Here is a 14,819-nt window from a genome sequence, read left to right as displayed (position 1 = left end):
ATGTAGGCAACCTCGGGAGTAGAGTGCGGTCAAATCTTTCAAAAATGCTTCCCACGGAGTAAAAATTAAGAGAGACAGCTGTGAGCACGTGATTTTTGCCCTACATGAAAATAACTCCTAAAAAATAGAACAAAAAATAATTTTTATTAATTTTAGGAATTTTTCATTATTTATTTGCATTTCATGCATTTTTAAATCATAGAAAAATCCTTAAAAATTGTCATTTTTACAATTTATCTTTTAGTCTTTAAAATTACCATTTTTCTTTAGTTTTAAGTTAATTAGTTGTTTTAATGTTAAATATAAATAGAGAATTTTAATTTCTACAAAAATAGATTAATTTAGGATTTTAATTAATTAAAGAAAAAAGAAGAAGAAAGGAAATTAGAAAAGAGTTTAATTTGAATTTGGGCCAAACCCTATACCCAAATCTACCAAAGCCCAAACACACTACCCAATCTCCCTACCCAATCCCGCCTGACCCGACCCGTTACCTGACCGGATCCCCCTTCTTATAATACACCCTACCCCAAAAACCTAGCTAGAGCTCACCCTGGAAAATCCCAGAGCGGCGCTATTTTTCCCCTCCCATGGAGAACAACAGAAATGACGTTTTGCCTCTCCATCTTAAACAGAGATGAACCGGACAAACCCCATTCCTAACCCAAAAATCCTAGCCGTTGCGGATTCACGACCTCCTAATTCCCTCATCATTGAGCGAACTCCATTTTCCCTCTCATTACCCAAAAAAAAACCTTAGCCATCTAGAATTAAGACCTCAAGTTATAGACATGAAGTAAAAGAATTTGAAAAAGAAGCAAAAAAAAAAAAAATGAAAAATTAGGAGAAAATCGTGATTCTGCAATTGCCGAGTTACTGTCCATTGTTCTGGGTTTTACAAAGCTTTTTGATCCGAGGAATGCTTTATTTCTGCTGTCCTTTTCTTGTTGTGGCTACATCTAAGAATTGAAAGTATGTTTTCTTTATTTTTTTTTGTATTTCTATTTTTTTATATATTTTTGAACTTGCATGTTCTTTACCTCATTAATGAAAATCTTTGCAACTCAATTTCGGGTGTGTCTTTTAGATCGTGGTAGTTGTTTTCTCGCGAATGAATCTGATAAGTTCTTGTAAAGGCTCTCGGAATGCTAATGGCGACAGATGGGGTTTAATTTTTACTATTTAATATTTTTTTGATTTAGTAATCTTATGGTGTTGATTTTTATATATGCTTGTATCTGTACACTTCTTGGTTTGACAGAAATGCATGTTTTTACTTCATTATTTTAGTAATTATTTTACTTTCATATTTTTCTGTGTATTTTGGCTTGAAAACATTTTATTTCAAGCATCTAAAATTTGGAGTACCTGCAAATAGGTGCTGAAATTTATATTTGTTATTGGAATGAAATGGCGTGATAAAGTGTTGTTATGGTCTTCCTCTTTTAACATGAGCTTCAATTGAATTTCTTTTAGATTTTGGACGATGTAAATTGTTAATGTTGATGTTTTCATGGTCCTCACTTAATTAATTTTAATCCTTTAGAAATCAAGGTGTGCCATTTTGTTGAATTTTCCATGGCCCTCGCAAACTTGAAAGTGCGTAGTTGCTTTAGGTGCGTAGTTTAAATTAATTTCCTTAAACTCGGGTGTGCATTTCATGTGACCCAAATCCAAATCTCAACAATGTTAAATAAAATATGTCAAGGACTGCGGGTGCATTTCATGTGGCGTGGTTCAAGACGTGTTTTAGATAACGTTGAATCTTCCTAAAATAAATTAAAAGCGGCTAATAAGTTAAAAATGTACCATAGGCTAAAACATGTAATAAATCAGTTAATAGACCAATTATAATAGTTTAAGCGACCGTTCTAGAACCACAGAATCCGGGGGTGCCTAAAACCTTCCCTCGGGTTAACAGAATTCCTTATTCAGAATTTCTGGTTCACAGACTTCAAAAGGAAAGTCGAATTTTCCTCAATTTGGAATTTTAAAATAAACCGGTGACTTGGGACGCCAGAAAACAAACCATCCCAAGTGGCGACTCTGAATTTAATAAATAAATAATCCCATTTCAATTATCACTTTAAGTTGGAAAAAACTCTCTTATATACCCCTTCTCGGGGTGTAGTGAAAAAGGAGGTGTGACAGCAACTTCGTTTGCTTGTATGACCTTGTTGTTAATTAGCGTCTGGATCTTATCCTTCAATGTTCGGCACTCAGCAGTTGTGTGCCCTCTCATACCAGAATGGTACGCACAGATTTTGTTCGGATTGACCCCTTGGGATGAATTTTCTAATGCCACAGTGGGATCAAGAGTGACGTAACCTGCAGCTTTTAACCTTTCATACAGTTGGTCGATGGGCTCAGCAATGGCGGTGTATTGTCTGGGTGGCTTGTGGTTGAAATTGGGTCTTGGTCTTGGATAGTTTTTGGTAGCTGGTGGTGATTGGAAGTGGGATGGTTGGGAGTTATAGGTGTGATGGACAATGGCTGGTTGAGAATATCTGTGAGATGAAGGTTGATATGTAGGAAGTGATGCTTGGTATGTGGGTGGAGGTGTTTGATATGGAGGTGGGGCTGTTTGACAGGTAAGCGGAGGTGTTTGATAGGTTAGTGGAGATTTTGGGCCCTGGGCCACCATTACTTCCCCAACATCTCTTTTTTGGATATGTCACCTAATTGTAGTGCCTTATTCGTGGTTTACAGTGCCTCGAAATTCGTTACCATCCCGCTCTTGATTCCTTCCTCGATCCTTTCCCCGAGCTTGATGATATCATAGAATTTGTGATTTTCGATGACCATCAACCTCTCATAATATTATGGATCCTGTGCCCTGACGAAGAATTTATTCATCTGTTCTTCGTCCAAAGCGGGCCTAACCTTGGATGATTCCGACCTCCAACGAGTAGTGTACTCACGAAAAGTCTTGGTAGGTTTCTTCTTAAGATTCTGAATGTAGAAGACATCCGGTGCATTCTCTATGTTGAACCTGAATCGGTCCATGAAATATGATGCTATGCTTACCCAATTGGGCCATTTCTTGGGATTTTGGCTGATATACCAAGACAAAGCATCCCAAGTAATGCTCCTCAAAAGGAGCTTCATCCGGATCTTTTCATCTTTCCCACCCCGACAAGCTTGTCACAATAGGTCCTTAAATGAACCCAGGGATCACCTGTACCATCGAACATTTCGAACTTCGGAGGTTTGTACCCCTCTAGCAGTTCGACATCCGGCTATATGCACAGATCTTCATAGTTCAAACCCTATATTCCTTTGTTGCCTTCAACACCTTGAACTCAACTTTTCAACTTCTTGAGTTCTTCAGCCATGTTCTTAATGAGCATGTCCTTCTCAGAGGATTCCGGTACACAGGAGATTGGTTAGGTAGAATGAGGTATAGTTTCCGCATATATGGGGTTGCTTTGATGGGTGCCAGGAACCTGGGTGTAGTTATGGTCATTTCTGGAGTTTCGGGGATCGAAAATGGGTTGTGGTGTGTTTTGGGCAGCGGATTGATATTTTGGGGTGGGGTTGCATATTGATTTTGTGCGGTAGGATTTTGTGGTTGCTGGTTTTGTGTGTTCTGAGGAGGCGTCGGGTTCTTTGAGTTTTGTTGATGGATATCGGGGACATTGAGGGTGAGTGACAAATTTTCCAAGTTATGAACCTGCTCAAATTCTCCTTGCAATTCCAGTATCTTTTGTTCCAGTCTCAAAACCAGATAATTTGGGCCAGAGTACTACGGCCATCTGAAGTCTCTGCATTCTCAATATTTTCCTTTCGGATTCCACTTAAGTCATCCATCTTTGATTTTCCTCTACCTTTTGTGTTTCTAGGAGAAGGAGGTGGAGGGCCTCTAGATCTGGTATGATATGCTGACGAGGCCGGTATGAGTGAACCAACCTAAGGGGATGAGAATAATAATAAAAATAAGCAAAAATAAAAAGGTAACAAGTCAGTGAGGATTCTGAAATGTTTGTAGTATTTAAACACATATTACAGAAATATAAATTTGTGTCCTACTTTGGGAACCTCTTTGTGCCCGAGGTAGGTCTAGCGACAAATAAATTTGGAGAACTTTTAATGCCAATAAATGCTTCATTTCATAATATAAAAATAGATGGATCCCAAAACGACACTAAGAAAATAATAAAATAAGTCACTACTGGCACTTGGCCTTATTACATTTTTAGGAAAAGCAAGTAAATCTAGCCTATTTGGTCCCAGAAGGACCTTCCCTAGATTTGATCTTTCGGACTCCATCATATAGATCCCCCAGCCCGCGCAGCCCCAGCAGCAAGTAGGCTCTGTCCAAATGTCCTCCTTCAACTCCTTCGGTGTTCTGGCAATTTTCAATCCTCTTTATGGCTTTGCCTTCCAGCTACACTATTCCTCGCTCTAGATATTCCAGTTTCCTATTGGAAGTGATTTCCTTCTCTTTCCACTCCTCGATCAACCTCACATTCCTCTCATGTATTTTCTGGTGCTCATTCTCAGAGTCGTGGACCCTCTTGCGCAGCCTGTTGTATTTGACTTGAGCTTCAGCTTCCTCATCTATGATTCTGTTCCCTCGACCGGCCCCTGGTATCACCATTCCTTTTAAATTGTCCTCCAACCATGCCGAGTAGAGAGGCTCGCATCCTGTATGATACCTGTCTGGGTCAATGGTGTTTTTCTCCATAATGATTTTCTAGTGCCACTTGTGCTGAGCTTGGCACTTGTAAGGGACATCTTCATCTTGAAAGTCTGCCCTAAAATGACTCATCTTGACAACCCTTGGTACAACCTGTTTTCTGCCTGCTTGCCTCATAACTCGCATAGGGACATATGGGTATATCCATCTCAACCTGATCAGCACAAAGTGCGGAGCATCCCTGAACCTGATAATAAACTCGTCTGTTGGGAACCATTCAAACTTCCACTGCACCTATTCCTTGGTCAGACTGTCGAAGAACTTTACCCATTCTCTGGCACTTTCTGGCTAAGCAAATCTATCTGGAATGTAAGTTATCTGCTTAGGGTGATGGAAGGAAATATGGTCGTTCTAAGCCCTTTGCGGAAATTCTTGGCAATAACGACCCTTTTGGAAATGCTCCAGCAACCATAACTGCAGCAACAAATTACAACCCTCGAAATGCTTGACCCCTCTTTGACAGCTCTCCAGAGCCCTGTAGATGTCGGCTATGATTATGGGGACTATGGTATATGTCTGTCCATTAATCCCTTCCATCAGAGTCTTGGCGACCATGGCCAACTTAGTGTAGATTATTCCCTTTTTCATTGGGAACACTATCAGTCCTAGAAAACATACAATGAATACAAACACTCTGTGGTGGATATGACCCAGAGAAGTGAGAGAGATCTCATCATGGTAAGTGCGTAAAGACTTGCTATGGCCATACCTCTCGTACAGGTATTTGAAAGGTATGTAGGAGTCCTTCAAACACACTAGGTCGACATTTTTCTTCAGCCCCAATCATTTTAAAAAATCCTTTACCTATACGGTTTTCTAGTACCAATAGCCCGGGACTGTCCCAAGTCAATCCTGCAAGCCCTCCAATTCCTCTAGAAGAGGTGTCATTTCTATGTCACCGAAACGAAACACAGCTCTTTCACTATGCCAGAATAAAGTGGCAGCCTCGATCAGTTTGTTATCTGGCTCAATATCTAGCAAGGAGGGCAGGTCACCCAGGTACTTTTTCACATATTTCCTGTTACTTGAGGAAAGGTCCTCCCACCAATCTAGCAACAATGGTGGGATGTTGCTAACCATACCAAATCTGGGGACCTCGTGCCTCATTTTTTGCAAAACAAAAGGATTAGACCTTACCCCCACCAGACTCGACTATTTATACATTTATGATCAACATACCAGCATTTAGTTCTCCAAATTAATGCACAGAATATGGTGGTGTCCGTTAGGATTATGGAAAACCCGATGGACTTTAGATAAGGCTTATCTTAAAGGATCATCATGTGGACAACATAACTGATCCGACTAGGTTTGACCATGATGCATGAACAATTTTAACTAGAGAAAGGATTCTTGGGGTTTTAAACTGGTACCCTCAAGTAGACAACTCGAGGGGGAAGGCACAAAACTGTCAACTGCACCGTTGATCGACTGGTTTTACCGCAAATAAGGCTTTTCGAATTTAAGGGTAGTAAATAGGAAGAGCACAACCACTCATTAAAGCGTTGCTATAGAATTTGATACGCACGAGTGGAATATGATGTGGAGCATGATTTATGCAGCAATTAATAACATGTAGTCAAGTATTTTCACGTAGGAAAAATAATTACAACATTTAAATAATTGAAAGACAGTTACAGGAAAAAGAAAACAAAGAGACAAGTCAGTTTCAGAAAAAAACCCATAAATGCTTAACAAATGGACAGTTAAATTCAAATAAGCGAGAAGGGTATGGGATAAAGCATGCTTGGACTAATTAGTAAAAAGATAAGTTCGTTATAGTAAAAGCGTAAAGGTATCCCGAACAGAGTCGCCATGCTGTCGCGCCACCTTTTTTCCCTCTGCGGAGAAAGGTCTTGGTTTCGACATTCCATGGGGTGTTATAACTCATTTCCTTTTGGGAATTGAGTATTTGAAAAGTCGCCACCTAACGGATTATGGTGCGTTAGGGCACCTAGAGTGATTAACTCTTGGATTGGTTTGCATTACCAGAGATTAGGGTAAGGGCTCGAAATGACCTCAAGGGGAATGTATTAGGCACTCCTCTTGGTCCACAATTGTGTGTCTCGACCGAACTTATAGTCACAAATTAGTCCAAATAAGTACTTGAAACAAATAATTACAAATAAGGCATGTTTATATGACTCAAATAAGACAAAAGTTCTAGACAAGTTGTATAAGACAAAGTCTTAAAAAAAATTCGGGAAGGGGGAGTCCTAGGTCTATTAGCCTATTGGATCACCCCACACAATGTCCATTAAACACTCCTCAATGACGGGCTACACGTCACATTAACGCGTAGTCATCATATCCCATATAGACCATTCCCATCCCCTTATTGAGGAGAAGCGAGTGTTGGTCAGCGATCTCTATTGTGTGCTATTACCCATCCCTTATTAATGGTCCTAGAGGGATTTAGGACCTCTACCTATAGGTGGTTCTAGACAGACCCCTAAGGTATTAAAGGTGAAAATACTAAGGTGACAAGAAAAACAATTAGGACTTTAGATATGACGACCAGGCCAGTCGTCTTAAGAATTAACGCCCTGATCCCCTATTAACTGTTTTCCCCAAGTTTATTCTGCTATTTTTTATTTGCTGGAATTTTCAGTTTTGAGTTTTGGAGAGTTTTGGGACAATTAGTCCCTAAATGAGAGCTTAAGTGTTGAAATGTTTACCGTAGTCGAAACAGTGTGAAGACGGCCTCAAAATGGAAATATCATGGTTCTGTTAGCTCCGTTGGGTGATTTCGGGCTTAGGGGCGTGTTTGGATTGTGTTTTGGAGGTCCGTAGCTAATTTAGGCTTGAAATGCCAAAGTTGAATTTTTGAAGTTTCCGGTCCGATAGTGAGATTTTGATCTGAGGGTTGGAATGGAATTCCGGAAGTTGGAGTAGCTCCGTAGTGTTGAATGTGATGTGTGTGCAAAATTTCAGGTCATTCAGACGAGGTTTGATAGACTTTTTGATCGAAAGCGTATTTTTAGAGTTTTGGAATTCTTAGGCTTGAATTCGATGAAAAATAGGTGTTTTGATGTTGTTTTGAGCGTTCCGAAGGTTGGAACAAGTTTGAATGATGTTTTAGGATTGGTTGGTATGTTTGGTTGAGGTCTTGTAGGCCTCAGAATGAATTTGGATAGTTGACGGAAAGATTTTGGAGTTAGAGTTGCAGCTTCAGCTGCTGGTTCTGTCATAACCGCACCTGCGGTTTGGGTTCCGCAGGTGCGGTGCCACAGAAGCGGTTCAGTGGCCGCAGAAGAGGAATTTGGTCATTCTTCAAGAACCGCAGAAGCGGTGGTAATACTGTAGAAGCGGTACCGCATCTGCAGATTGGGAGTCGCAGATGCGAAAGTCAACCTTTAAGTGAAAAGTCGCAGGTGCGACCTTGGCTCGTGAATTGGAGATGGATATTTCTTATCAGCAGGTGGTGAGCATTTCTAGGAGGATTGAGGGTATGCATGCTAGGGAGAGAGAGGAGAGGTAGGCCTAGAGGTCTCGAGAGTTGGGCCATTTCTCTGGTGCCCGAGCCCCAGTAGTAGGTCATCATGGTAGGGGTTATATGAGTCGCCCTGTTCATTCAGCTCTTCTAGTAGCCAGTGGTATTCCAGCTCCTCCTAGACCTTTGGAGCCTTATTATGCACCTCTAGCATCTAGCGCGCCTCCTGCGCGGGGTGCTTTTAGAGGTCAGTCCAGCAGACCTGGCCCGAGCCATTCACAGCCACCACATCTTCCCATAGCTTGTTTTGAGTGTGGTGACACATGCCATATGGTGAGGGATTGCCCCATACTTGGGAGGGTTTCACCTCTACAGACTTCTCAGCCAAAGCGTGCCCCACAGGGTTCTCAGGCTATGGTTACAGCTCCAGTTGCTACCCCACCTGCTCAGCCAGCTAGAGGCGGAGGTCGGGGAGGTAGAGGTCGCCCTAGAAGGGGAGGCCAGGCCAGATAATATGCCCTTCCTACCTGTACCGAGGTTGTTGCCTCCGATTCTATCATCACATGAATTATACTGGTTTGTTACAGAGATGCATCTGTTCTATTCGATCCAGGATCTACTAACTCTTATATATCTTCTTATTTTGCTCCGCATTTAGATGTATCTCGGGATTCTTTGAGTTCCCCTATTTATATTTCTACTCATGTGGGAGATTCTCTTATTGTTGACCGCATCTATCGGTCGTGTTTGGTTGCTCTTACTGGTTTTAAGACCTGAACCGATTTATTGTTGCTCAGCATGGTAGATTTTGATATTATCTTGGGCATGGACTGGTTGTTGCCCCAATATGCTATTCTTGATTGTCACACCAAATCCGTGACGCTGGCTATGCCAGGTGTACTGCGTGTTGAGTGGAGGAGTACTTTAGATCACACTCCCAGTAGAGTTATTTCTTTTCTTAAATCTCAGTGTATGGTTGAGAAGGGGTGTGACGCGTATTTAGCTTATGTGAGAGATGTCAGTATTGATACCCCTTCAGTTGATTCAGTCCCAATAGTATGGGATTTTCCCGATGTGTTTCCAGCTGACCTTCCAGGCATGTTTCCTGATAGTTATATTGATTTTGGCATTGATCTGTTGCCGGGCACTGAGCCCATTTCTATTCCTCTGTATCATATGGCTCCTCTTGAGTTGTAAGAGTTGAAGGATCAATTACAGGAATTGCTGGATAAGGGTTTTATTTAGCCCAGTGTATCACCTTGGGGTGCTCCTATCTTGTTTGTGAAGAAAAAGGATGGTTCTATGCATATGTGTATTGATTATCTCCAGTTGAACAAAGTGACAGTTAAGAATCGTTATCCTTTGCCTAGTATTGATGATCTGTTTGACCAGGTTTAGGGCGCACTAGTGTTTTCTAAGATTTATTTGCGCTCAGGTTACCATCTGTTGAAGATTCAGAACCAGATATCTCGAAGAGTGCTTTCAGGACTCGGTATGGTCATTACGAGTTCCTTGTTATGTCATTTCGGCTGACCAATGCCACAACAACCTTTATGCATTTGATGCACTGTGTGTTTTGGTCGTATCTTGAATCATTCGTCATTGTCTTTATTGATGATATTCTTGTGTTTTCCCGAAGTCGGGAAGATCATGAGCAACACCTGAGGAATGTGCTTCAAACTCTGAGAGAGAAGAAGATGTTATATGCTAAGTTCTCGAAATGTTTTGGTTGGATTCAGTGGCATTCCTAGGCCATGTGGTATCGAGTAAGGGTATTCAGGTGGATCCGAAGAAGATAGAAGCCGTGCAGAGTTGGCCCAGACCATCCTCAGCTATAGATATCCGCAGTTTCCTTGGCTTGGCGGGTTACTACCGTCTTTTTGTTGAGGGGTTTTCATCGATTGCAACCCCTATAAAAAAACCAAACTGACCTATAAGTTTGCTCTATTCCAGTGGACGGAGGAGTGTGAGGCGAGCTTTTAGAAGCTCAAGACATCTTTGACTACACCCATAGTTTTTATATCATACTGCATCGGTTCTAAAAATTTGGCGCCATTATTTATACAGGGTTCCTTGTGAGATTTATACTGACCATCAGAGCTTGTAGCGTCTGTTTAAGCAAAAGGATCTATATTTGTGCCAGAGGAGTGGGTTAGAGTTGTCGAAAAACTATGATATCGCTATTTTGTATCACCTGGGCAAAGACAATGTGGTGGCCGATGCTTTGAGTCATCGGGCGGAGAGTTTGGGGAGTTTGGCTTATTTACCAACATCGGAGAGACCTATGGCAATGGATGTTCAGGCCTTAGCCATCTAGTTTGTGAGATTGGATCTTTCGGAGCCCAGTCGGGTTGTAGCCTGCGTGGTTTCTCGGTCTTCCTTATTTGATCGTAATAGGGAGCGGCAGTATGATGACCCTCATTTTCTTGTCCTCAAGGACAAGGTTCAACACGGTGATGCTAGAGATGTGACTATTGGTGATGATGGGTTATTGAGGATGCAGGGTCAGATTTGTGTACGCAATGTTGATGGGCTTCGAGAGTTGATTCTAGAGGAGGCCCAAAGCTCGCAGTATTCCATTTATCTGAGTGCCGCAAAGATGTATTAGGATTTAAGGCTGCACTATTGGTGGAGGCGGATGAAGAAAAATATAGTTGGATTTGTAGCTCGGTGCCTCAACTGTCAGCACGTGAAGTATGAGCACCAGAGACCGGGTGGGTTACTTCAGCAGATAGAGATCCCATAGTGGAAGTGGGAGTGGATCACCATGGACTTTGTAGTTGGGCTCCCACGGACTTTGAGAAAGTTCGATGCTATTTGGGTGATTGTGGATCAACTGACCAAGTCCGCTCACTTTATTCCTGAGTGTACTACTTATTCCTTGGAGCGGTTGGCGGAGATTTATATCCGGGAGATTGTTCCTCTGCATGGTATTCCAGTGTCCATCATTTCAGATAGAGGTACACAGTTCATATCACGGTTCTGGAGGGCCGTTCAGCATGAGTTGGGTACTTGGGTGGAGTTGAGTACAACATTTCACCCTCAAAAAGACGGACATTCTGAGTGCACTATTCAAGTTCTTGAGGATATGCTCCGTTCATGTGTGATTGAGTTTGGAGGGTCTTGGGATTAGTTCTTGCCATTGGCGTGATTGGCTTACAACAACAACTATCAGTCCAGCATTCAGATGGCACCGTATGAGGCTTTATATAGGAGACGGTGTAGATCCCCGGTGGGTTGGTTTGAGCCGAGTGAGGGTAGATTGTTGGGCACAAACCTGGTTCAGGATGCTTTGGAGAAGATTAAGGTGATTCAGGATAGACTCCGTATAGCCCAGTCCAAAAAGAAGAGTTACGCGGACCGGAAGGTTCGTGATGTTTCCTATATGGTTGGAGAGCGGGTTCTGCTTTGGGTTTCACCGATGAAGGGCATTATGAGATTCGGGAAGAAAGTAAAGTTGAGTCCGAGATTTATTTACCCTTTTGAGATATTAAGGCGTGATGGGGAGGTTGCTTATGAGCTTGCCTTACCTCCGAGCTTGGTCAGAGTTCATCCGGTATTCCATGTGTCGATGCTCCAGAGGTATCACGGTGATTTGACGCATGTGTTGGATTTTAGTTCAGTCTAGTTGGACAAGGATCTATCCTATGTTAAGGAGCCAATGGCAATATTTGATAGGCATGTTAGAAAGCTGAGGTCAAAGAATATTGCATCAGTAAAGGTTTAGTAGCGGGGCCAGCCAGTCGAGGAGGCGACCTGGGAGACCGAGCATGATATGCGCAGCCGTTACCCTCATTTTTTCACTACTTCAGGTATGTCTCTATGCTCGTTCGATAATGAATGAATGTTTAAGTGTAGGAGGATGTGACGACCCGGCCGGTCGTCTTAAGAATTAACGCCCCGATCCCCTATTAACTATTTTTCCCAAGATTATTTCTGCTATTTTTGAATTGCCGGAATGTTCGATTTTGAGTTTCAGAGAGTTTTGGGACACTTAGTCCCTAAATGAGAGCTAAGTGTTGGAAAGTTGACCGTAGTCGGAACAGTGTGAAGATAGCCTCGGAATAGAATTCCGATGATTCTGTTAGCTCCGTTGGGTGATTTCGGGCTTAGGGGTGTGTTCTGATTGTGTTTTGGAGGTCCGTAGCTAATTTAGGTTTGAAATGCCGAAAGTTGAATTTTTGAAGTTTCTGGTCCGATAGTGAGATTTTAATCTGAGGGTCGGAATGGAATTAAGGAAGTTGGAGTAGCTCCATAGTGTTGAATGTGACGTTTGCGCAAAATGTCAAGTCATTCGGACGAGGTTTGATAGACCTTTTGATCGAAAGCGTATTTTTTAAAGTTTTTGGAATTCTTAGGCTTGAATTCGATGAAAAATAGGTGTTTTGATGTTGTTTTGAGCATTCTGAAGGTTGGAACAAGTTTGAATGATGTTTTAGGATTGGTTGGTATGTTTGGTTGAGGTCTCGGAGGCCTCGAGATGAATTCGGATGGTTGATGGAAAGATTTTGGAGTTAGAGTTGCAGCTTCAGCTGCTGGTTCTATCATAACCGCACCTGCAATTTGTGTTCCGCAGGTGCGGTGCCGTAGAAGCGGTTCAGTGGCCGCAGAAGAGGAATTTATTCATTCTTCAGGAACCGCAGAAGAGGTGGTAATACCGCTGAAGCGGTACCGCATCTGCGGATTGGGAGTCGCAAATGCGGAAGTCAACCTTTAAGTGAAAAGTCGCGGGTGCAACCTTGGCTCCGCAGATGCGGTCCTAGGGCCGCAAATGCGGAAATTGCTGGGCAGAACATATAAATTCTTGCCTTCGCGAAATTTTGTCATTTTTCATCTTTTCAAAATGGGAAGAAGCTTGGGGAGCACCTTTCAAGAGGGATTTTCAGTGGATTTCATTGGGGTAAGGTCTTTAGTCCCTAAACTCGTTATTGCAATGATTTTTATCAATTTAAGCATGAAAAAATAAGGAAAATCAGTGGTAATTGGGGGGTTAGGGCTTGTATAATTGGAGACATTTGAGTGATGATTTGAGGGACAAATTGAGGTATGATTTTTATACTTTTGATATGACTGAACTCATGAGAGTGCGAGGTTTCCGGAAATATAAATTTTACCCGATTCCAAGACGTGGGCCGAAGGGGTGTTTTGGTCATTTTACATACTTTCGCGTATTAGCTTAGAATTTAATTGTAGAATCATTGCTTCAAGTGTTATTTACATTATGAAATTGAATTGAATAAATTTGGGCCATTTGGAGTCGAGTACTCGTGGTAAGAGCGTGGTTTTGAATTGATTATTCAGTCGGTTCGAGGTAAGTGGCTTGTCTAACCTTGCGTGGGGAACCTTCCCCTTAGGATTAGTATATTTGGTAATTGAAATGCCTTGTACGTGAGGTGAGGAGTACGTACTTGTGCTAATTGTTAGAAATTCGGTTTTCTTTAAGTAATTACTAGTATGTTTCCTTTTCATGTCTCTATTACTTGCACTATTAAGCCTTTTGTTAGCTTAGGAAAGCATGTCTAAGTGACTTAATTTCTTTATTTGCTCAATCTGCCTATTCTGTGCAGCATGCTAGGCTAGAATCACTTGTTGCCTTATTATGAAGTTTGCCATTTCTGTATATTTTCCTGTTGTTGCTGTGTATTTATTTTGACACTACGGATGTGGGATATCGGTATCTCCCCCTTGTCTGTTTATTTTGGGGCTACGGATGTGGGATTCCGGTAGATCCCCCTGCATAGTTATATGGAACTACGGGAATGCACCCGGTAGATTCCCCCAGTGTTGGTTATTTACATTTGGGACTACGGAATGAGATTCCGGTAGATCCCCACGCACTATGAGTTGGAGTACGGGACGGGATCCTGGGAGATCCATTGGATATGTACACATGGGACTACAGGACGATATCCTTGGAGATCCCCGATCGTTATTATTGGTGCTGAGCTGTATTTCCTTTCTGTGATTACCTTGTTTCTGCAGAGTTGTTGTTGTCCTGTACATCATGTATTATTTTTACTGATGTACTTATTTATATTGTTCTGTTCTATACTATTAATCTTTATATTTTATTTAACCTCAGTAAGGCCCTGACCTTCCTCGTCACTACCCAACCGAGGTTAGGCTTGCCACTTACTGAGTATTGTTGTGGTGCACTCATGCCCCTTCTGCGCATGTTTTTCATGTGCAGATCCAGGTACCGCTACTCAGGCTTATCATCCTTGAGGAGGCGACTGCTCTAGAGACTTCGATGTACATCTGCCGCGTCCACATACCGAGAAGTCCCTTTCTATTCCTGCTTTTAGTATTTAGCCCTTCCGTATTTTTCTGTTCTTATTAGACATTCCAGAGTTAGAGCTATGTAATATTTATCTTAGGTTGTGATTTATGGGTTTTCGGGTCTTGGATTTATCTATTGGTGTTGAGAGTTAAACATGGTGTATGCCAAGAGACACATTTAAACACTATTATTACTTTATTCATGTTTTAAATTGTTTTACTTCCGCAAATTTTTGCTTTTCTTCCGCAATTCAGGCTTACCTAGTCGTAGAGACTAGGTGCCGTCACGATGGTTCACGGAGGGCGAACCGGGGTCGTGACAAATTGGTATCATAGCTCTAGGTTCATAGGAGTCATGAATCACAAGCCGATTTATTAGAGTCTCGATGATCCGTACGAAGGCATCTG

At 41.9% G+C, this 14,819-nt stretch overlaps 1 long non-coding RNA gene across 1 annotated transcript; it reads left to right on the top strand.

Annotated features, from left to right (window-relative positions):
• Positions 1-543: 543 nt before the first annotated feature.
• On the top strand, positions 544-14,610 carry LOC138891082 (uncharacterized). Its single transcript, XR_011407392.1, has 2 exons — positions 544-972; positions 14,323-14,610. It is a non-coding gene; the product is annotated as an uncharacterized lncRNA (long non-coding RNA).
• Positions 14,611-14,819: the final 209 nt, after the last annotated feature.

This window comes from Nicotiana sylvestris, chromosome 5 (genome assembly GCF_000393655.2).
Source record: "Nicotiana sylvestris chromosome 5, ASM39365v2, whole genome shotgun sequence".
In the NCBI taxonomy this organism is placed as follows: domain Eukaryota; kingdom Viridiplantae; phylum Streptophyta; class Magnoliopsida; order Solanales; family Solanaceae; genus Nicotiana; species Nicotiana sylvestris.
This window is presented reverse-complemented; position numbering and strand designations above follow the sequence as displayed.